This window comes from Arachis ipaensis, chromosome B07 (genome assembly GCF_000816755.2).
Source record: "Arachis ipaensis cultivar K30076 chromosome B07, Araip1.1, whole genome shotgun sequence".
Classification (NCBI taxonomy): Eukaryota; Viridiplantae; Streptophyta; class Magnoliopsida; order Fabales; family Fabaceae; genus Arachis; species Arachis ipaensis.
The window spans coordinates 114137832-114147352 of NC_029791.2; the positions used below are offsets into that span (position 1 = coordinate 114137832).

Here is a 9521-nt window from a genome sequence, read left to right on the forward strand (position 1 = left end):
ATTTAAGTCCGGAACGTTTCAAAATCGTCTCAATTTTGTCCCGCCGTCAATTCTGTTAACGGATCCCTAACTGCAGGACAACATTGAGTCAATTTTGAAACATTAGGGACTTCATTAGGATGATTGAAACGTTAGGGACAACTTTGAGACTTACCCCAAACATTGAGGATAAAAATGATACTTTACTCAAATTATTTATTATACATTATAGAAGAGCTCCTAGCATCATAATGGGGTATTAGTTTATTGTATCACTATATGGGTTCTCTTTCAATTGAATAGAAATTTACGAATGCACATACCGAAAAAGTTGGGATATATTTTGCCAAAAATTTGTAACAACTCAACAAACAGTAAATTGGAGAAGCTCTCAATCTTAGTTATTCCTTTATGTTTATAGAAAAATTGTATAAAAATATTATAAAAATTATAAAAACTGAATTAGACTTGACAATCTAACATTAACCTTATACAATTTTTTAGCAAGCAAAATACCAGTTTTAACACTCCCATATCACAAGAAAATCAACCATTCAGAGTTTCATAATCATTAATTGATAAAAAAAGAACTCCTGTTAACACAATGCTACAAAATTCCTGATTATAAATTAAAGATTATAGAAGAAACCCTAGCATTACAATCGTAGAATTGCGAAAGGTAGTGGTTTATGGTATTATTAGGATTCTATTTTAATACATTATATATTTGTAATAGTACGTACCAAGAAATTTGTACCATGCTCTGCCACAAAGTTGTTACAACTCAAACAACAAATCTGAAAAGCTCTCAATCTTTAATTACTCGGTTATTCCTTTGTGCCTGTAAAAAAATTATATAATTTTTTTACAAAAATTATAAAACTAAATCAAACTTGACAATCTAATATTAACTTCATAAAAAAATCTGAACAACCAAGAAACCAGTTTGAACAAGACATATTCACACTCTCATACCAAAAGAAAATCACAATTTAAAATTCCATAATCAATAAACAATAAAAAAAAAAAGAAGAGCTCCTAGCATCACACTACTACAAAATTATTGATTACAAATAATAGATAATAGATTATAGATTACAGATTATAGATTATAAAAGAACTCCTACCATTATCATCCTATTCTTACAAGAGGTATTAGTTTATTCTATCACTACTTCAGTTCTCTTTCAATAGATTACAAATTTGTGATTGAAAATACTGACAAAGTTGGACACACTATGTACAAAGTTGCAACAACTTAACAAAGTACAAATAGAAAGCAAAATCCAAAAAATAACAATAAAAAAGATAATTATTATAAAAATAAAATTAAAAGCATAAACATGTCAAACAACAATGGAAGAAAAAAATCCAATAGTATGACTTGAGAATGATATAGGTAGCCGCACCAAAATCAGCAACGAAATAGAGAAAAACAAAAGACTGACGTGTTGGAATAAATTAATTTCAATAACCCAGAACATCCATATTGAATCACCAAAAAATATATCATAATGCGGAAGTGTACCTTTACTCATAAAAGTCAGAAATTGTTGGAAGAGTCTGGATCTTGTGGTTCTTTCGATCTTCCTCAACCAAAGCCTTCTGTATTCCTAGGTGGCTGAACTGCAACTCTTTTGATGGGAAAAGAGCAACAAAGGTGGCTTTGGTATATTGGGGATCGAAACCCTGAAGGCCTATTTATATTTGAGCATGGCACCGATTAAACCCTTAAGCCCAATAAAAAATAGTATCTAAAGTCCAAAAGATAATATATCTAAATCCAAAAGATAATTATCTAAAGAACAAAAGATAATATCTGGTTTTATTCTCATTTAATTCCAAATCAAAAGTAATAATGACTTATTCAATTTAGTATTCAAAATAATAAATGAGATCACCATTATATAAGTCATTTAATTTGAAATAGCATAATTTGTGATTACAATTAATATATGTATTGCCCACAAACAAATTAGGAAATTAAAATAATTTCCTAACAATCTCCCACTTGGGCAATACATATATTCTTTCTTGACATAATCACATCTTATAAACTTTATACGCGTATCTGAATGCTATTTCTCTCATTACTTTAACAATCTGGTCCGTCTCATACATTAGATATGGAACTACCGTAGCTTTTATCACATTAATGTCGTGACTAATTACGACAATCACCATCCTAACATACTTAACGACATAGATCAAATTTAGATGAGTAATATGGAAATTACATGCCAAGTGATCTCATGCATGTCTATTTTCAACTGGTCCAACTTTAAAACTTTATTGAGATCAAACACAAATAAATGTTGTAAAATGAACATTTCACATAACATGAAATAAACCATCAACTTAATTCTGCAGAAAAAATAACTCAATATCTATCATAGGACATATAGCATAAAATAAACTCCCACTAAACCAAGGTATCACAAATATTGACACCCATTTGAGCAGTGTGCTCATGAAAGTCTTTAGGGATCAATCCCTTGGTTAATGGGTCTTCTAGCATATATTTTGTTCCTATATGTTCTATGGAAATCTGTTTTTCTTGAATTTTCTCCTTGACAACTAAGAACTTGATGTCTATATGCTTCGATTTTGTCAAGCTCTTATTGTTGTTGGAGTATAAAACTGTTGACTTGTTGTCACAAAATATCTTTAATGGCTTTTCAATGTCGTTCACTATATGAAGCTCAGTGACAAAATTTCGCAACCATATGCCATGTTTGGATGCCTCAAAGCAAGCAACATATTCTGCCTCCATTGTTGAGGAAGCTACAAGAGTCTGTTTGTTAGACTTCCATGCAATAGCTCCTCCAGCCAAAATGAAGATACAGCCTGAAGTAGAGCGTCTACTATCTTGGCATCCCGCAAAATCGAAATCAGAATACCCAATGATCTCCAAATTTTCTGATCTCCGATAAGTAAGTATGTAATCCTTTGTTCTCTTCAGATAACGCATTACACGTTTAACAGCTATCCAATGATCCATGCCCGGATTGCTTAAGTATCTACCCAACACTCCCACTATAAATGATATATCGGGACGTGTGCAGACTTGAGCATACATTAAGCTCCCTAGTGCTGATGCATAAGGTTTATCATGCATTGCTGTCCTCTCAAGATCATTTTTAGGGCATGGCTTGAGACTGAACTTGTCTCCTTTAGCAATGGGTGTGTCCATCGGTCTACAACCTTCCATGCCATATCTACTTAAAATCTTTTCGATATAGTTCTTTTGTGATCATCCAAGAATACCTCGAGAACGATATCTTAGTATCTCGATTCCTAATACAAAAGAGGCATCACCAAGATCTTTCATTTCGAATTTTTTCAATAGAAATTTCTTAGTTTCATGCAACAAGCCTATATCGTTACTGGCAAGTAGAATGTCATCAACATATAAGACCAAAAAGATGTATTTATTCCCACTGAACTTGCGGTATACACACTCATCTATGATATTCACCTCAAAACCGTATGAGGTAATGACTTGATGAAACTTATGATACCATTGACGAGAAGCTTGTTTGAGACCATAGATGGATTTCTTTATCTTACAAACCATAGATTTTGAATCACCTGATACAAAATTTTCTGGTTGTACCATATACATCGTTTTATCAATGTCACCATTGAGAAACGCTGTCTTTACATCCATCTGATGTAGCTCCAAGTCAAAATGAGCTACTAGTGCCATTATGGTTCTAAAAGAGTCTTTTGATGATACTAGAGAGAAAGTATTATTATAGTCTATGCCTTCCTTTTGTGTAAAGCCTTTAGCTACTAGACGAACTTTATATCTCTTGACATTACCCTTAGAATCCCTTTTGGTTTTAAATATCCATTTACAACCAATTGGTGTCACACCTTCAGGTAATTCTACGAGATCCCAAACGTCATTGTCTTTCATAGACTTCATCTCTTCTTTCATGGCATCGATCCACTTTTCAGAGTTAGAACTTTGCATGGCTTGAAGAAAATTGATTGGGTCATTTTCTGTCAAACCAATGCCATCCTCATGTTTTTGGAGATAGACTACATATTCATCCAAAATTGCACTTCTCCTTTCTCTTATGGATCTCCTTAATGGCACTTCTTGAGGTTGTTGAGCTTGCTGTATGGGTTGGGGTTAAGGAGGATTCTCATTATTTTCCTGTGCTGTAGCAGTATCTTGAGCAACAACAATATTCTCATTGTTCTCTTGTACTGTAACTGGATCTACAGTAGAATTCTCATTGTGCTCTTGTACTGTAACTGTATCTTGAACAGTAATAGGCACAAGGACTTGATCATTGTCAGTTACAGAATCCTCATCAAAAGCAATATTTCTAATATTTTCTTCCCCCCCAAACTCAACATCCTCAAGAAATCTCGCATTTCCCGTCTCAAAAATAGACCTTGATGCAAGATTGTAAAACTTGTTACCCCGTGAACGCTCAGCGTAACCAACAAAGTAGCAACTAATTGTCCTTGAGTCCAATTTTCTTTCATGCGGCCTATAAGGTCGCGCCTCAGCTGGACATCCCCAAATATGCAAATGCTTTATGCTGGGCCTTTTCCCAGTCCAAATTTCATATGGGGTTTTGTTAACTGCTTTGCTTGGCACCCTATTAAGGATGTACACTGCGGTTTTTAAGGCTTTTCCCCAGAGTGATTCAGGCAAGGAAGAATGACTAATCATACTTCTCACCATGTCTTTAAGAGTTCGGTTCCTTCGCTCTACAACACCATTCATGCTAGGTTTGCCTGGCATGGTGTATTGCAGAACAATACCACACTCCTCTAGGAAAAGAGTAAAAGGCCCGGGACGTCGCTCACCTGAACCGTCATATCTTCCGTAGTATTCACCACCACAATCAGATTTGACAACTTTAATTTTCTTTCCAAGTTGAAGTTCAACTTCAGCTTTGAAAGACTTGAAAACATCCAAGGCTTGGGACTTTTCATGAATTAAATATAGATACCCCTAACGACAGTAATCATCTATGAACGTGATAAAGTACCATTGTCCATTCCAAGAGACAGTAGGGAATGGGCCACATATATCGGTATGTATCAGTTCTAAGACATCTTTAGCTCTCTCGGCACCCAATTTCCTTTCGTTTGTCCTTTTCCCCTTTATGCACTCAATGCAGACTTCAAAATTTGCCAAATTTAGGGGTCCAAGAATTCCATCCGACACGAGCCTCTGAATTCTCTGCTTAGAGATGTGACCTAGGCGTTTGTGCCATAATGATGTCGAATTCTCATTTAGTTTTCATTTTATACCTGTTTGCAGTATTTCATTATTATAGGAATTTAATTCAAGCCTATATACATTATCCACCAAACGACCAGAGCAAATATTATTTGAATTATAGAAGAGACTAACTTTATTATCTCCAAACGAACAAAAATAACCTGATTTATCCAAATGAGAAACAGAAACCAAATTCCGTCTAAATGACGGTACATAAAATGTCTCTAATAAATCCAAGTAAAATCCACTCGTGGAACATAATCTAAAGGTTCCTATAGCTTCGACTACAACTATATTGTCGTCTGCCACATAGATGTATCTTTCAGCATCACTTGGCGGTCGACTCCACAGGCAACCCTGCATAGTAACACTTACATGAGTAGTAGCAGCAGAATCTACCCACCAAGTATCAACAGGTGCATAACTTAAACTAGCCTCAGAACAAATGAAAGTAAGAATTATACCCTTCTGTACACGCCAGGTGGCATATTTAGTACAATCCTTCTTCATGTGTCCCACCTTCTTACAGAAGAAACAGGTTGAAACATGATCCTGTTTCTTAGCCTTTTTCTGCTGAGAAGGCACATCCGCAGTGGTATTACGCTTTCTTTTATACTGGGAAGATGAAGCCATGTGAGCACTTTCAGTCTTATCTTGATGTAGCCTCTCTTCTTCTTGCACATAGTGAGATATAAGATCATTTAAGGACCAAGTGTCCTTCAGAGTGTTATAACTCACTTTGAATTGCCCAAAGTGTGCAGGAAGGGAAATCAAAATGAAATGCACGAGTAAATCTTCAGACAACTCTAACTTTAGTGCTTCTAATTTTGAAGCAAGATGCGATATTTCCATAATGTACTCCCTTATGTTCCCTTTACCTTTATACCTCATGGAGACAAGTTTGCTCAAAAGGCTACTTGCCTCCGCCTTTTGATTCTTAACAAAGAATTTTTCAACATCTTTCAGGAACTATTTAGCATCTTTATCCTCGGTAATTGAACCCCGAAACGCTTCAGAAATTAAGCGTTTCATGATCATAATGCTCATTCGATTGGATCTCTCCCACTTCTCTATTTTAACCTCATTGAGGTTTTTCAGAGTGGAAGTGGGTTTCTCCTCTCGAAGAACTATATCTAGATCCATACAACCGAGGACAGTCTCCACGGTATCCTTCCAAACTTTAAAGTTTGAACTATTCAGCATAGGAATACTGCTAATTTATGCAGAAACATTGGTAGCTAAAGCCATAGTTTCTGGATTAGAACAAAAGAAACATGCAGTAAACATTAGTTAAATAATGGGAAAAAAATCCATATTAAGATATCTAGAACAACATTAATTTTCAATTTTTGGATAGAAAAATTAACTGTAAGTGATACTCTCATTGTAGTAATCAAATATTGTCAAAATTCCTATCACACATTAAGCCTTTTTTTGGACCGACTGAATGTGCACATAGAAACTTAAATTTCGCAACCTATTTATTACCGCATATATTTTCTATTAATTGGCTAAACAATAACCTTCCTTTGGGCCGATTATTGATTGCATAATTAATAGAAAATAAACAAAAGTGTGCCATGCTTATTATTTGGCCAAACAATAAACTTCCTTTGGGCCGATTATTGTCCGCATAAATAATAAGCATTACTTTATTCTTAATTTGTTACCCAAACATGTATTTACTATCAATATGTGTATGTAATTCGGCCAAATATAGACATTCCTTTGAGCCGACCAATATTCGCATGAACTATATAACACCATATTCCTAATATTTTAAATAAATCAATTTTCACAAAAGAGACTACTTTGGTATCATAATGTTCAATCAATTTATTCCAAAACTAAATTTTTATAAAATTGATGGGTACAATAATTCTTATATCCAAGAGGATAATCAATTAATTTTGTATCAAATTAATGACACACAATTAAATTTAAAACAATCATAATAATACTCTATTAATATTTTAAAATAAATCAATTATTACTATATCAAAAAAAATTGGATGCGATGACATATATATTTTAAAACCAAATGCCAAGAGTTCATATTCGGTCACAATGAACATAAATATTATGAATACCATATCATATAAAAAAAAGAACCAAAATATGATTGTTATAAGCACGCAGTATATATATAAATAGTTGCATTCCAGGGCGTTCGCATTAAAAAAATTGATCTTTGTGGTCGTGGATCAGTACCAATTATATACGGTTAATATTCAAATTAGTTCTTGAAAGATTACGTGATCTTTATTTTTGTCTCTAAATGATTTTTTTTAATCAAATTAGTTCTCGAAAGATAAAATATAAGTCAAATTAATCCTTCCGTCAGTTGGATGATGACGTATCACGTGAAGTGCCACGTGACAGGTCAGTGACACATGGCATGGCATGCCACGTATCACTTGACATGTAAAAAAGTTTTTTATAGTTAAAATAGTTCTTGAAAGGCCAAATATAAGTCATTTTCATCCCTCAAATTTTAAAAATTAGTCAAATTATTCCTTATATAATTTTTTTATAATATTAAATTTACAATATTTTTTAATACTACTAATTTTAATATTATTTTTTAAATCTTAATAAACAAAATTTTTTTTACATAAAATAATAAAAATAATTAAAATTTTTTTTTTTACATGTCAAGCGACACGTGGCATGCCACGTGTCACTGACCTGTCACGTGACATACCACGTGTCACTGACCTGCCACATGGCGTGCCATGTCATCATCCAACTGACGGAAGGACTAATTTGACTTACATTTTATCTTTCAGGAATTAATTTGATTAAAAAAATCATCTGGGGACGAAAATGAAGATCGTGTGATTTTTTAGGGACGAATTTGAGTATTAACCCATTATATATGACGTGCACATACATATATATCAATCCAAACAAAATAATATAAATTGATATTTTTTATGACTAAATCATGGATGGCTCTGATACCACTTGTTGGAATAAATTAATTTCAATAACCCAGAACATCCATATTGAATCACCAAAAAATATATCATAATGCGGAAGCGTACCTTTACTCATAAAAGTCAGAAATTATTGGAAGAGTCTGGATCTTGTGGTTCTTTCGATCTTCCTCAACCAAAGCCTTCTGTATTTCTAGGTGGCTGAACTACAACTCTTTTGATGGAGAAAGAGCAACAAAGGCGGCTTTGGTATATTGGGGACTGAAACCCTGAAGGCCTATTTATATTTGAGCATGGCACCTATTAAACCCTTAAGCCCAAATAAAAAATAGTATCTAAAGTTCAAAAGATAATATATCTAAAATCCAAAAGATAATTATCTAAAGAACAAAAGATAATATCTGGTTTTATTCTCATTTAATTCCAAATCAAAAGTAATAATGACTTATTCAATTTAGCATTCAAAACAATAAATGAGATCACCATTATATAAGTCATTTAATTTGAAATAACATAATTTGTGATTACAATTAATATATGTATTGCCCACAAACAAATTAGAAAATTAAAATAATTTCCTAACACGATGTCGCAACAACAGACAAGAAGATACGACACTAATAGCACGAGAGTAGAATAATAAATGGGTAAAAACCTAAGAATAACTTATGTAACCATTTTTTTTTCTTTCCGTTGGGAGCTTTGACTGGCCCATACCCGAAAACATACCCTTTTCTATTTGCCCCGAAACATATGGAATTTGTCAATTTCGTAAAAATAGAAGAAACTTGAATATTTATCTTTTCATAATAGCCGTGTAATCAATAATAAATGGGAGAGAATTAGAGAGGATTTGGAGCATGAGCCTTCCACCGAAAATCATAGCAGAGCTAAGGAGAGACTCCAACACATCAAACTAGGTTTCTTAGCAACCGTTCCAATTTGGGGAGGGTGGAGAAAGGTACCTGGCAAATCGAGGAGTCTCTTTGTCACTGGTGTAGGTCTAATGGAGTCGGTTGGCCATGGGCGTCGTCATCTGAGAATCATGGCACCTTCATGGAGACAGGGGTTCTTCTCCAAAATCGGTTTTACGTTTGGAATTAGCCAACCAGCAACGACGACGGACAGGCATCTCCCTCTTCCATGGCAGTGATTTTTCGGGCTTGGAAGGTCATTCATGATAGAGGCAGAAGGGAGTGGGTTTAAGAGCGTCTAAATCTGTGGCCGACCAGAACGATAGTGGAAGCACCGCCAACAAACAGTGAAGATGTTTGAAGACATCACATCGACAATAACAGAGTAATGGAGGAGTTCCATCAAGTTTCTCTGAGTACTTTTCTCGTGTAAAGGTC

At 34.0% G+C, this 9521-nt stretch overlaps 1 pseudogene; it reads right to left on the reverse strand.

The window, feature by feature from the left end:
* Positions 1-9521, reverse strand: part of LOC107607692 — a 33995-nt pseudogene that overhangs the window by 9201 nt on the left and 15273 nt on the right.